This window comes from Podarcis raffonei, chromosome 5, assembly GCF_027172205.1.
Source record: "Podarcis raffonei isolate rPodRaf1 chromosome 5, rPodRaf1.pri, whole genome shotgun sequence".
In the NCBI taxonomy this organism is placed as follows: Eukaryota; Metazoa; Chordata; class Lepidosauria; order Squamata; family Lacertidae; genus Podarcis; species Podarcis raffonei.
The window spans coordinates 67,632,752-67,643,407 of NC_070606.1; the positions used below are offsets into that span (position 1 = coordinate 67,632,752).

The 10,656-nt window shown below is 42.4% G+C and overlaps 1 long non-coding RNA gene across 1 annotated transcript; it reads left to right on the forward strand.

The window, feature by feature from the left end:
- Positions 1-3,644: 3,644 nt before the first annotated feature.
- Positions 3,645-7,615, forward strand: LOC128414537 (uncharacterized). The gene is made up of 3 exons (XR_008330683.1): positions 3,645-4,241; positions 4,277-5,500; positions 7,092-7,615. It is a non-coding gene; the product is annotated as an uncharacterized LOC128414537 (long non-coding RNA).
- The last annotated feature ends 3,041 nt before the right edge of the window (positions 7,616-10,656 follow it).

Below are 10,656 nucleotides of genomic sequence, written 5' to 3' on the forward strand. Positions count from 1 at the left end.
CCAAACGTGGGCAATATAAATCTTGGATAGAAAACTTTGCAGAGGCAAACTTGAAAAGTTTTCCCGGTTTGCCTGTAGGTTGGGGTCTTGAGGTTGTTGCTGAAGCAGATTCAAGCAGGAGCAAGACTGAATGAACTTGCATCTCAGCGGTATCATGTAGAGATGACTTGGAGATTGAACAACTTCCAGTGCATCAGGTTTGGCCTCTCAGTCACTCCTCCTGCTTTTCATTTGCAGAATGCTGTTTTCATTTGTTCATCAGTTCTCTGTAGAAAAGAGCAGCCTGCTGAGATAATAATGTTAGCAATCAATACTGCTGTTTTTCCCCCCTTGAAGATCCTTATATTCTTGCCATCTGTTGTGACATCTTGTGCTCCTCTTGAGTTTGCACTGTGCAACGTTTTGTGTGGAAAGGCAATTAATAGTTTCTTTATTTTCTTATTAGCAGTGGGCACAATCCACTGAGAAGCGGGAACAGTTGCACATCTCACAATCCATTTGAGTAGGGCTTGCACAGGAGAGCTGCCGGTTTGATTGCACCTTAAATATTTCATCAAGTATCTGTATATGTTTTCTCTGTGGCATTCGTTCCAGAATAGATAAAAGTTATATAATGGAGAGTGTGTTCATTTAACTTGCAGATTCCATGATAAAATAACAACATGAGCAGATAATTTTCTGTCATGGGTTCTGCTCCAGATATTTTGTTTTCAAGTAGAAGCATTTGGCATCTCCTGTTGCTAGGCAGGGAAAAGTGTGAATTATAAAAATATGCTGAAACTTGAGGGAGACACATTTGGATTTTAATATGTTGCTGATATTATTTTTCAGTATGTTTAAGGCTGCTGTTCTGGACATAGTTTGGAGCAGATAATTTTACTTGACTTTAATAGGACTTGTATATGTGAAATTGTGCCTGGGATTTCTGCTTGAATTCAAAAGAAAGGCACTGTCATCTGTTCTTGAGTAAAACTTCAAAAGGCAAGGATTTTGCCCAGTATAAATCATGTACGGTAATTTCCCCCAAAGTTGATCCTCAATATTAATACAGAGGGCAGCAAGAGCAATAGAATAAGAGCAGTGAGAGTAATGGCCAGGGCATTTTTTCTAGGAAAAAAGGTGCTGGAAATTCATTTTAGGGACCTTTCTTTAGGGGAGCACCCAGCCAAAGTTGTTGAGTTTTTTTTAGAGGGGAGCACAGTGCTTCCCCCCTAAAAATGTTTAGGGGTACTGTCATTTTGTAGTCCAAATCAGGAAAAATAAATAAATACAGTAAACGGACAAAAGTACAAAGATTCACAAAATGTTTAGGGGTGCTTCTATTCTTATGCCCACAGCCTCTGGAATGCTGTGCCATAATGATAAAAAGGTGCCGGAACTCAGTTCCTGTAAGTTCCGGCTGAAATTAAGCCCTGGCAATCTGAAATAGAGGGCAGTGGAAACCTCTTCCCATAAACCTCTAGAGAAGTGATGGGGGTGCAGTAGCTGTCCACTTGTCTATCAGATCCACATTTTGAGCGCATATACCTGTGTAACGTCCCACTTGTCTTTGGGTACACAACTGAGCTCCATGCTGGACCCTGTATTCTAGTCATCCCAGCAAACCCTTTCGATTGGAACAACTATTGACCAGCTGCAAACACCACTTTGGGGGAAGATGGTAGAAAGGGTCATGGTGGGACTGCTACAAGTATTCTTGAAGGACACTGATTATTTGGATCATTCTTTCTTGCAAGGGGATAAAGGAATAGAGATTGGGTTGTGCATCTCCTGATTCCCTCTTCCAAATTCCTACCTCCTTTGGGCAGAGCTCCCTTTCTGCTTCTAGGGCAGGGGTGTCAAACTCAAATTCATCTTTTTACAAACTACAGTCGTACCTCAGCTCCCGAACGCCTTGGGAGTCAAACGTTCCGGTTCCCAAATGATCAAAAACTGGAAGAGAGTGTTCTAGTTTTTCAAATGTTCTTTTGGAAGCCGAATGTCCTACAGGGCTTCCGATAGGCTCCAGGAGCTTCCTGCAGCCAATCAGAAGCCGCGCTTTGGTTTCCGAACGTTTCGGAAGTCAAACAGACTTCCGGAATGGATTCCATTTGACTTCTGAGGTACAACTGTATGTAACTGGGACTGTTTGGTCTGGGCTAGTCCTAATTTTATCTTAATGTGATCAGTAGAGCATGGATTTGAGCCCTACGTTGGGCAAAAGATCCCCGCATTGCAGGGGGTTGGACGAGGTGACCCTCATGATCCCTTCACACCCTAAATTTCTTTCTTTCTTTCCTTTTTATTAAAGATTTTCTTGATTTACAAAAGTGTGTGCAATGTCTCTCTCTCGTATTCCCCCCCCCCATGTAACATTTTTACAAATCAGTTTCATTTGTTGAGACATTAGGAAGAAAAGGGGGAAAGATGGGTGGGGGTGGGGTCGGGTGGTGATTTTTCTGTTTTACTTACTATATGTAGGGTTTGGTGTCAGCGTTGCTTGTGCAGGTTCTTTGCTGTTCACTTGTATTCCTTTGGTGGCGAGAGAGGTTGGGGTTGGCCTAGGGTGTGGTTATTCATTTGTGGTTGGCTGTGGTGGTCTTTGTTTTCATGTGTAAGTGGGGTGCGTGGCACACCCTAAATTTCTGTGATTGGTTTCAACTTCTTTACACCTGGGCAGCAGGCATGAAAAAATAACCAGATCCCCTCCCTTCTAGCCTCCCAAGGATACATTTTACAGCCAGCTTAAGTTAGGCCAAAGGAGCAAAAATAATTCATGTTTCCTGTTCTTAAATGCACACCATCCCTTTGAGCAGCCACAAAAACCTCAAACTATTACATATCCTGTTTTACACACAACTGTGTAAAATATTTACTTCATTGTTGTCAGGAAAAGCTCACAATATGTCACAATTATATGTTGAGCTTCCATGTCATCTTACACTGTAAAATACCGTTTTTTTCCTTTTATGAAAATGTTAAGCAAAACTGCCCCAGTTGCTCCCCTGCCAGGTAGTCCTGCATTTTTGCATTGTTACCAAGGTGCATGGTGCTTTCATCTAGTGCAAATGACATTGAAGTGGAAATTGAAAAAGAAAAATACTTTAAAGCTAATTTTGTAAGTATCCCAACAACATGTCGGACCTTGAAAATGAGGCTACAGACACCTGCTTTTGGGCACCTTAGCTCACTGCAGACAGTACATTAAAAAAAATGTAGTGGCTAAGCTCAGCATGACACTGTCTTCAGCTCAGCTTGACAACTGCCCCGCTCTCTCTGCCTTGGGACCGATTACCAGGAATCACAGAGTCATTTCCTATGAGATAACTTTGTACTTGAGTTCAGAATGCACGAGTAGAGTATTATTTAGAAGGGATGCTATGGGCAGGTATCTTGTACATGGGAATTGGAAATAAACAACAACAACAACTCATATATAGTTAACACATTTTGACCATCTTTTGCATTCACAATAAGAGTGGAGTTTTTTTGCACCCCTAAGTTTGCACTTTTTGGTTGAGTGTGGTCCTAAACTGCACCAGCATCTATGAGTACTGAATCTTAGGTATTCGGTTTCCCAGATTGATTAATCTATAGTAAACCAAAGTGAAACTTCTGTGTGTTGACACAATGGCTTTACACAGTGCTATTTTTCTAGAGAAAGAGGTGTTGGAACTCATCACAAATGCCTCCCTCATTCTCTTAGAATGGCAATGGTGGTCACCTGAGAGATGCCAAAACTGAGTTTGAGTGAGTTCCGGCTGGAAAAAAAGCCCTAACTTTACACTTTAAATGTATGGTGCGTAGCTTTTTTTATTGCACCAAACTCCAGCCCTAGTTCATAGATCTAAGACATGAACTTTGAATAGTAGTCTGAATAGAAAGTTATATTTGGTGGAAGCCGTTGTTGGCTTCATCCTGAAAATTCTTCTACTTAATTTTAAGAAAACAGCATTGTCAAGGCTTGATCGCACGTTGTGATGTCTTCATTTTATATTTGCAGAAGTATAAAAAAAGTGGGAAAGTGAAATCTTTAGCAGTAATTGTCTCCCCGCAACCCCTATCAAATCCCCTGGGTTAGAAATCTTGTTTTTCATTTCTGCTGGGCTATCACATTTTCACTCCTGTCTGTTAATTCACGTGGCACTTCTTTGCTGCTGCTGCTGTTATTATCTGATTCTAAATACTAATACCAACAGAAAATGGATCCATTATCAATATTGGCTCTGTTTTGCATTCCTTTCAGAGAAGCTGAAATGAAGGTGATTGCTTCTATCGCCGTTTTATTTTCCTATAGCATCCTTAATCACTAGTAATGTCCTATAATGCCAACAGAGTTCTGACAGTAGGACTTCAGTGCGTTGAAGATTCCCACTTTTCAGGACTAGATGACTCTTGTGGTCCTGGCCAACTCTACAATTTTATGCAAACTGTCAAGGAAGAACTATGCCATACTGTACAGACTGAAACATCAGTAAAATGACCAACCCCAGCACTGTATAAAATAGATTGTGTTGTTATATAGTTCCTTCTTAATGCCTTATTCAGCTGCAGCTGGGACCTGGCGCAGGCAGGCCAGGATCAGAAAGGCAATAGATGGGGTCAGAAATGGGCTGCAGGTAGAGTGGCCAGATGTAAAACAGGGCTTGGCTCCAGCAGCTTTAACACCTGTGCTGAAGAGGGAATTTCAGCAGATGCAGCTTGTCTGAGCTCCCCCTCCCCACACACCCTTGCATTGCATTGTTTTGTGGTGTTCTTCCAAATTATGGGAGGAGCTTCCACAAGTTCCCTGTTGCAGAAGTTTATGGTTGCATGTGGATGGCTGTGGGACTGGCAGCATGATAGCAGGGTCACTCCTGCCCTCATGCAGTGTGGATTGCATGAAGAGGAGTAGAATGGCTTTGTCTGTGGTAAACACAAGGCATAGCATGTCTAGAGTTTGGTGTTTTGCTCCTTCCTGTGGTAAAAGTTTGGGCTTCTGTGCTCCTATCCAACCTGATTACCTCATTTTCATTAGTGAAGAAACCCACATGAGGAAGTTTCCTTGCACGCTGCGGAAACTGGTGGTCTGCGAGCTAATTTGGTTTCTGTGACTGCAGAGGCACCTTCTGATGAGCTTAATTCTGTATTTTTCCCCTGCCCTGCACCTGACGAGCGCATACAGAAAAGCTGATACAGCTCTTGCTCTCTCCTTCATCCTGACATAGGTTTGTAACATAAACTATTGTACAGCCCTAGGTCAGAGCTATCAGTTTTCAAATCACCAGCTCCTTAGTCATCACAATTATGAAGGCAGATTTCGTGTTGATGTTGGTCTAAGCAGTTCTCTTGCAGATTACTTCTAAGCAACTTCTGTGGGCTGAAGTCCTTCAAGAATAATTAACCAAAAGGACATTACGAATCATTATGTTTTATATCTTTTTCATTACAGGTTTTCTTGGGATACTATTGTCACTAAATGGTGGTTCGTTGCAAATGGATCTGATTTCTGCTGACTTCGCAACCTATTATCTAGTGACAGGTGTGCTACCTAAATCGCTGAATAGATCACTTTGGAATTTGTTCTTTGTATAGTATTTCAGCCAAACTCGCATGCAGGCTTCGTTCTTCACCACTGTCATCAACCCCAGCAGTACTCTTTTTTTTAAAGTGTGTCTTTCCGACACTGCAGTATTTATTACTAAATGCCAAAATGATCCATTCAGCAGTTATGCCCCCCCACTGTATTAATATAATTAATGTCTAGATTAGAAATTTGTAAATGTATTTTAATGCATGAAAGCATTCTTATGATATTCTAAGCTTTTGTACCAACATATCGCTGCCAAAGAAAGCATAGGCATCCATGTTGGTCCATAGTGGTGTGTTGGGGGAAAATCCACTGTAAAGCAGTTCCTTTATCACAACCAACCCAGAATGTGACAAAATTTTGAGAAAGCTGGAGAACCTGGAAACTTCCTTGCTACTTTGTGGCATTTCAGTTGCCTGTGGGGTAGGGATATTACTTTTTAAGGAATGTTGCCAAATTCACCTTAGCAATGTGTGATGGGACCATTTGAGCAAATGTATGTATCTGGATTTAAATCTCAGCTGAGTTCCCATTAGTCGGAACAGAGCATCAAACTGCATGCTGTGCTCCCACTGTTAGTACAAGGGAACACCTTGTTTCCTTGCTCTGGGCTAGCACCACCCCCTGCTATTCCTTTCAGGTCCTGTTCCCCCCCCCCATACATGTTTGCTAACAGAGGTGGCCCAAGACATTTTGGCATGTTTAGCAGAACATCCACCGTGATCGTAAAAATAGAATTTGCTTTCCTTCGGTATTAGCTCTGAACCTGCCACCTGAACTGAGCCTCTTGTTTGCGTTGCCCAATGGCAGGGCCAGTCCTGATTAGAAGCAAAAACCATCCATCGAAACTGATCTGCACTAGATAGATTCAGAGCCAACCAAAATATTTATTGTTTTCGCTTACTATTTTTGCTACCAGAATGGATGTCTCTCTGACAGATGGCCGTGTAGGGGAAGGATTCTGTAGAAGCCAATGGAGGCCATTTCATAGCAGGAAGGTCTTGTCAGTAAAAACAACAACAACCCACCAAAGAGTTGTGTGGCACGTTATCAACTAACAGATTAATTGTGGCATGAACTTTTGTGGGTGCGTCCATGTCATCAGGTACAGGATTGGACAAAAGGAACTCTGTTCTGCAAAAGCTTGTTCCACAATAAAACTTCTTATTTTTAGTCTTTAAGGTGCCACAAGGCTCTTTGTAGGTCATGGGACAACAGACTGTGTTCCCACAGCCATTGCTAGTCCCTATATCTTGCTTTTATTGATTTCTTTTCACACATTTAGCCTGCCTTTCAGTCCCTTAAGAGCTGCCATAATGCCTAATGAATTACGCTACCATAAAGGCACTCCCAAAAAGAAAATGCCAAAAATCGACAGATTTACACTGCAAACTTAAATCAGCTGCTATTTTAACTGCTTTGGCTTATCTCAGCGAATCCTGGAAATCATAATCCCATGAGTATACAGATAATTTCCTGTTAAGAGATCTGCTGCCGCCACCACCTGCTGCCACCAATAAATATATAATATTCTCTATTTCAGAAGTTAAGGCTTTGAGTGCTGTTGCAGGCATGGAAGATTCCCAAGGTTTGAAGAAATACAAAAAAGGACAAAAAGTATTAGGGGGGAAATCCTCAGGAGGGACCCACCCCCCACAGCCCACTAAGCTTGCTCCATGACTGTGGAATGCTGACTGACTGTTGGAAGGGACTTTGAAATGGAGATGCTGAAATCCTGAACAGCAGCACTTGCTTGAACACCTGAAGCCAAATTCGTGGACTGGAGGATGGGATGAAGGCAGGAATGTGCCTGTAAGCCCCACTACACTCTGTGCTTGTGGGTCCTCCTGCTCATTATTTGACCTTCCTTATGTTGTAGTGGTCCCATCACCTCCTGGCAAATAGAAGGGGAAGAAATGGAGGTAGTGAGAGATTTTACTTTCTTGGGCTCCATGATCACTGCAGATGGTGACAGTAGCCACGAAATTAAAAGACGCCTGCTTCTTGGGAGAAAAGCAATGACAAACCTAGACAGCATCTTAAAAAGTAGAGACATCACCTTGCTAACAAAGGTCTGTATAGTTAAAGCCATGGTGAGAGCTGGACCATAAAGAAGGCTGATCGCCGAAGAATTGATGCTTTTGAATTATGGTGCTGGAGGAGACTCTTGAGAGTCCCATGGACTGCAAGAAGATCAAACCTATCCATTCTGAAGGAAATGAGCCCTGAGTGCTCACTGGAAGCACAGATCCTGAAGCTGAGGCTCCAATACTTTGGCCACCTCATGAGAAGAGAAGACTCCCTGGAAAAGACCCTGATGTTGGGAAAGATGGAGGGCACAAGGAGAAGGGGACGACAGAGGATGAGATGGTTGGATAGTGTTCTCGAAGCTACTAACATAAGTTTGACCAAACTGCGGGAGGCAGTGGAAGACAGGTGTGCCTGGTGTGCTCTGGTCCATGGGGTCACGAAGAGTCAGACACGACTAAACAACAACAACAACAATGTTGTAGTGGGCTTGTATGAACCCTCCATGCAAATGGGGATCCTGCTGTTTCAGGGTTGCCTGTGTGCAGGGTCCAAGCCTCCTGTAGTCTTTCCCCACTCAACATGGGGGAAAGGTTGGCAAGCAGGCAGCAGAGTGCAAACTGGGATGTTTAAGTCAGGGCTTGCACTGCCTTGCTCCCTATCTATGAATTTTGCATTTTCGTGTTCAGGCAAATGATGTGAACACAGCTTTTTGTTGTAGCCTCTGCTTGTAAGCCAGTTAATCAATGATTAAAATCTCTCCATTTTGTGTGGCGGCTCAAGCCTACCTGGTGCACCAGTTTCAGAAAAGTAAGTATGTTTACATGGAAGCAGTTCCAGGGTTGTTTTGACTATACACGATCTTGTCTTTACATGCAATCCCCAAAGTGTACCCCATACACAAGTTGTGAGTTACCTGTTATGTGTATTCCCACAATGCTCTGATCTCACAATAAGGAAGGCTCAGAGGGATGGTGTTTGGTGTCTAAGTCCTCTAACTTGTTGGTGCTTGAACTTTCTTTAATGAAGTTGTTCATCTTAGGCTGTGGAGTCACTGCAGGTGACACCCAAGGAAGTGGAAGATCAGTCAAGTTGCAGGGAACCGGGAGGATGTGCAGGATTAGTGCTTCTAGTGGTTGTCCTGCTGCTCTCCGAAAAACCTGTTTGTGGCCTGGATTATACGTTATGCCTGGGAGAAAGTGTGCAGTACTTTTAAAATATGACAATAATCCTGAAATTGGTTGCCATAAATGAGTAAAAGGAGAGTACTGTAAAGTTCATGCCACAGCTTTATTTATGGTCACGTTATTAATTACCATTTCCTCACTCTCATAGAGAACGGGTTTTTATGTACTGTATGCTGTTACTTGGCTACCTAGGTTTGCTTTCTTACCTTTCTACATTTTTTGGTTAGCGAAGAAGCCTCTTGAAATGAGCATTGGAATGTATAATGAAAAGAGGAACCGGAAAAGTGCAGACTTTGAAAAGCCTAGCATTTGTTTGCTTAAATGAAGATCCATGTTCGCTTTGCCTACTTGATTAACTGCAGTACTAATTACAACATTGTAATGGGATGTTACATTAGGAGCTTGCAAACAGTGGTGTAGCGTGGGTTGTCAGCACCCAGGGCAAGGCAAGTAATTTGCGCCCCCTAACCCGTGGATTTGCGCCCCTAACCCGTGGATTTGCCCTAACCCCCAGATGTTGCGCCCGGTGCGGCCGCCCCCCCCTGCACCCCCCACGCTACGCCACTGCTTGCAAATTGATTCAGTTGAATTGTTAGTATTTAGGTTTCTATTTTGCCTTCTCCCTATGAGCAAAAGGAAGCACACAGAACACCCAATTAAACCTTTAAACATGTGTTCATAAACCCTACATCAATTTTTCTTCACTTCTTAAATTCAGTAATTGACTTTTCAGTGGACTGTTTTTAAAATTTGAAGTTTGCTTCTCCCTTCCTCTCTCAGTTTGACATTCCTTTTTCCACAATTCCCTTTCTTTCCCCAGGTGAGGAAAGTCTTAAACTTAATCCGTTCCAGAAATCTGTTCCAAAATCAAAGTGTTCCAAAACCAAGGCGCACTTTCCCATAGAAAGTAGTGCAAAATGGATTAATCCGTTCCAGACTTTTAAAAACAACCCCTAAAACAGCAATTTAACATGAATTTTACTATCTTATGAGACCATTGATCCATAAAATAAAAGCAATAAACAGTACTATAAAATAAATAAAACAGTATTTTAGATGATAAAAATTAAAATTAATTTTTTTTCTTACATGCACTGATGATAGTCATTGTTTGGATGGGGGGCTTTTATCCATTTCCGTGGTCACACAATCAATCAATCAATCAATCAATCAATCAGTAGCTGAACTGGGATCCACACAGTCACAAAAACAAATTAACTGAAAAAGCATCAAAACAAAAAAGGCAAAATAAATTGCAAAAACAAAAGCACCAAATATAAGCTCCAAATATCACCTCAGAACACTGCAATTGGAAATGGATGGCTTGAATTACAGTGTGGGGATGCAAATTAGCAGCGCAACAGGAAACACTGGGACTCAAAATGGAGCACGTTCGGCTTCTGAAAAAAGGTTCGAAAACCTGAACACCTGGTTTTGCAGTGTTCTAATTCCAAGTTGTTCGTGAACTAAGCTGTTCGAAAACCAAGATACCACTGTAGTTCATTTCAGGTCTGGTGTCTGTCACCTGATACATGACAGGACATCCACCATACAGTACTGTGTATTCTTGCAGTTGCTGAGTCCTGTTTGAAAGCTGCAGGTATGCTGATCACCTGTTCAACCAGGAGTGGGGTTGGGATGTTCTTGCCACCTCTTCTGAACAGCTAGATGATACTGCCTGTATTCTAGCAGAGCTTTGCATGTAGGGCTTTGTATGTAGGAGACAATGTCACCACCATTCTTTGCGTGGCTGGTTCTCCATAAACAGAGTGTGTGAGAGCTCTCTTCTGTACACAAATATGCTGTTGGACTCCCCTCAGCCCCAGCTAGCATGGCCTGGTGATTAGGAATGATGGGACTTGTAGTCCTAACCCAAATGGACCATCACAGGTT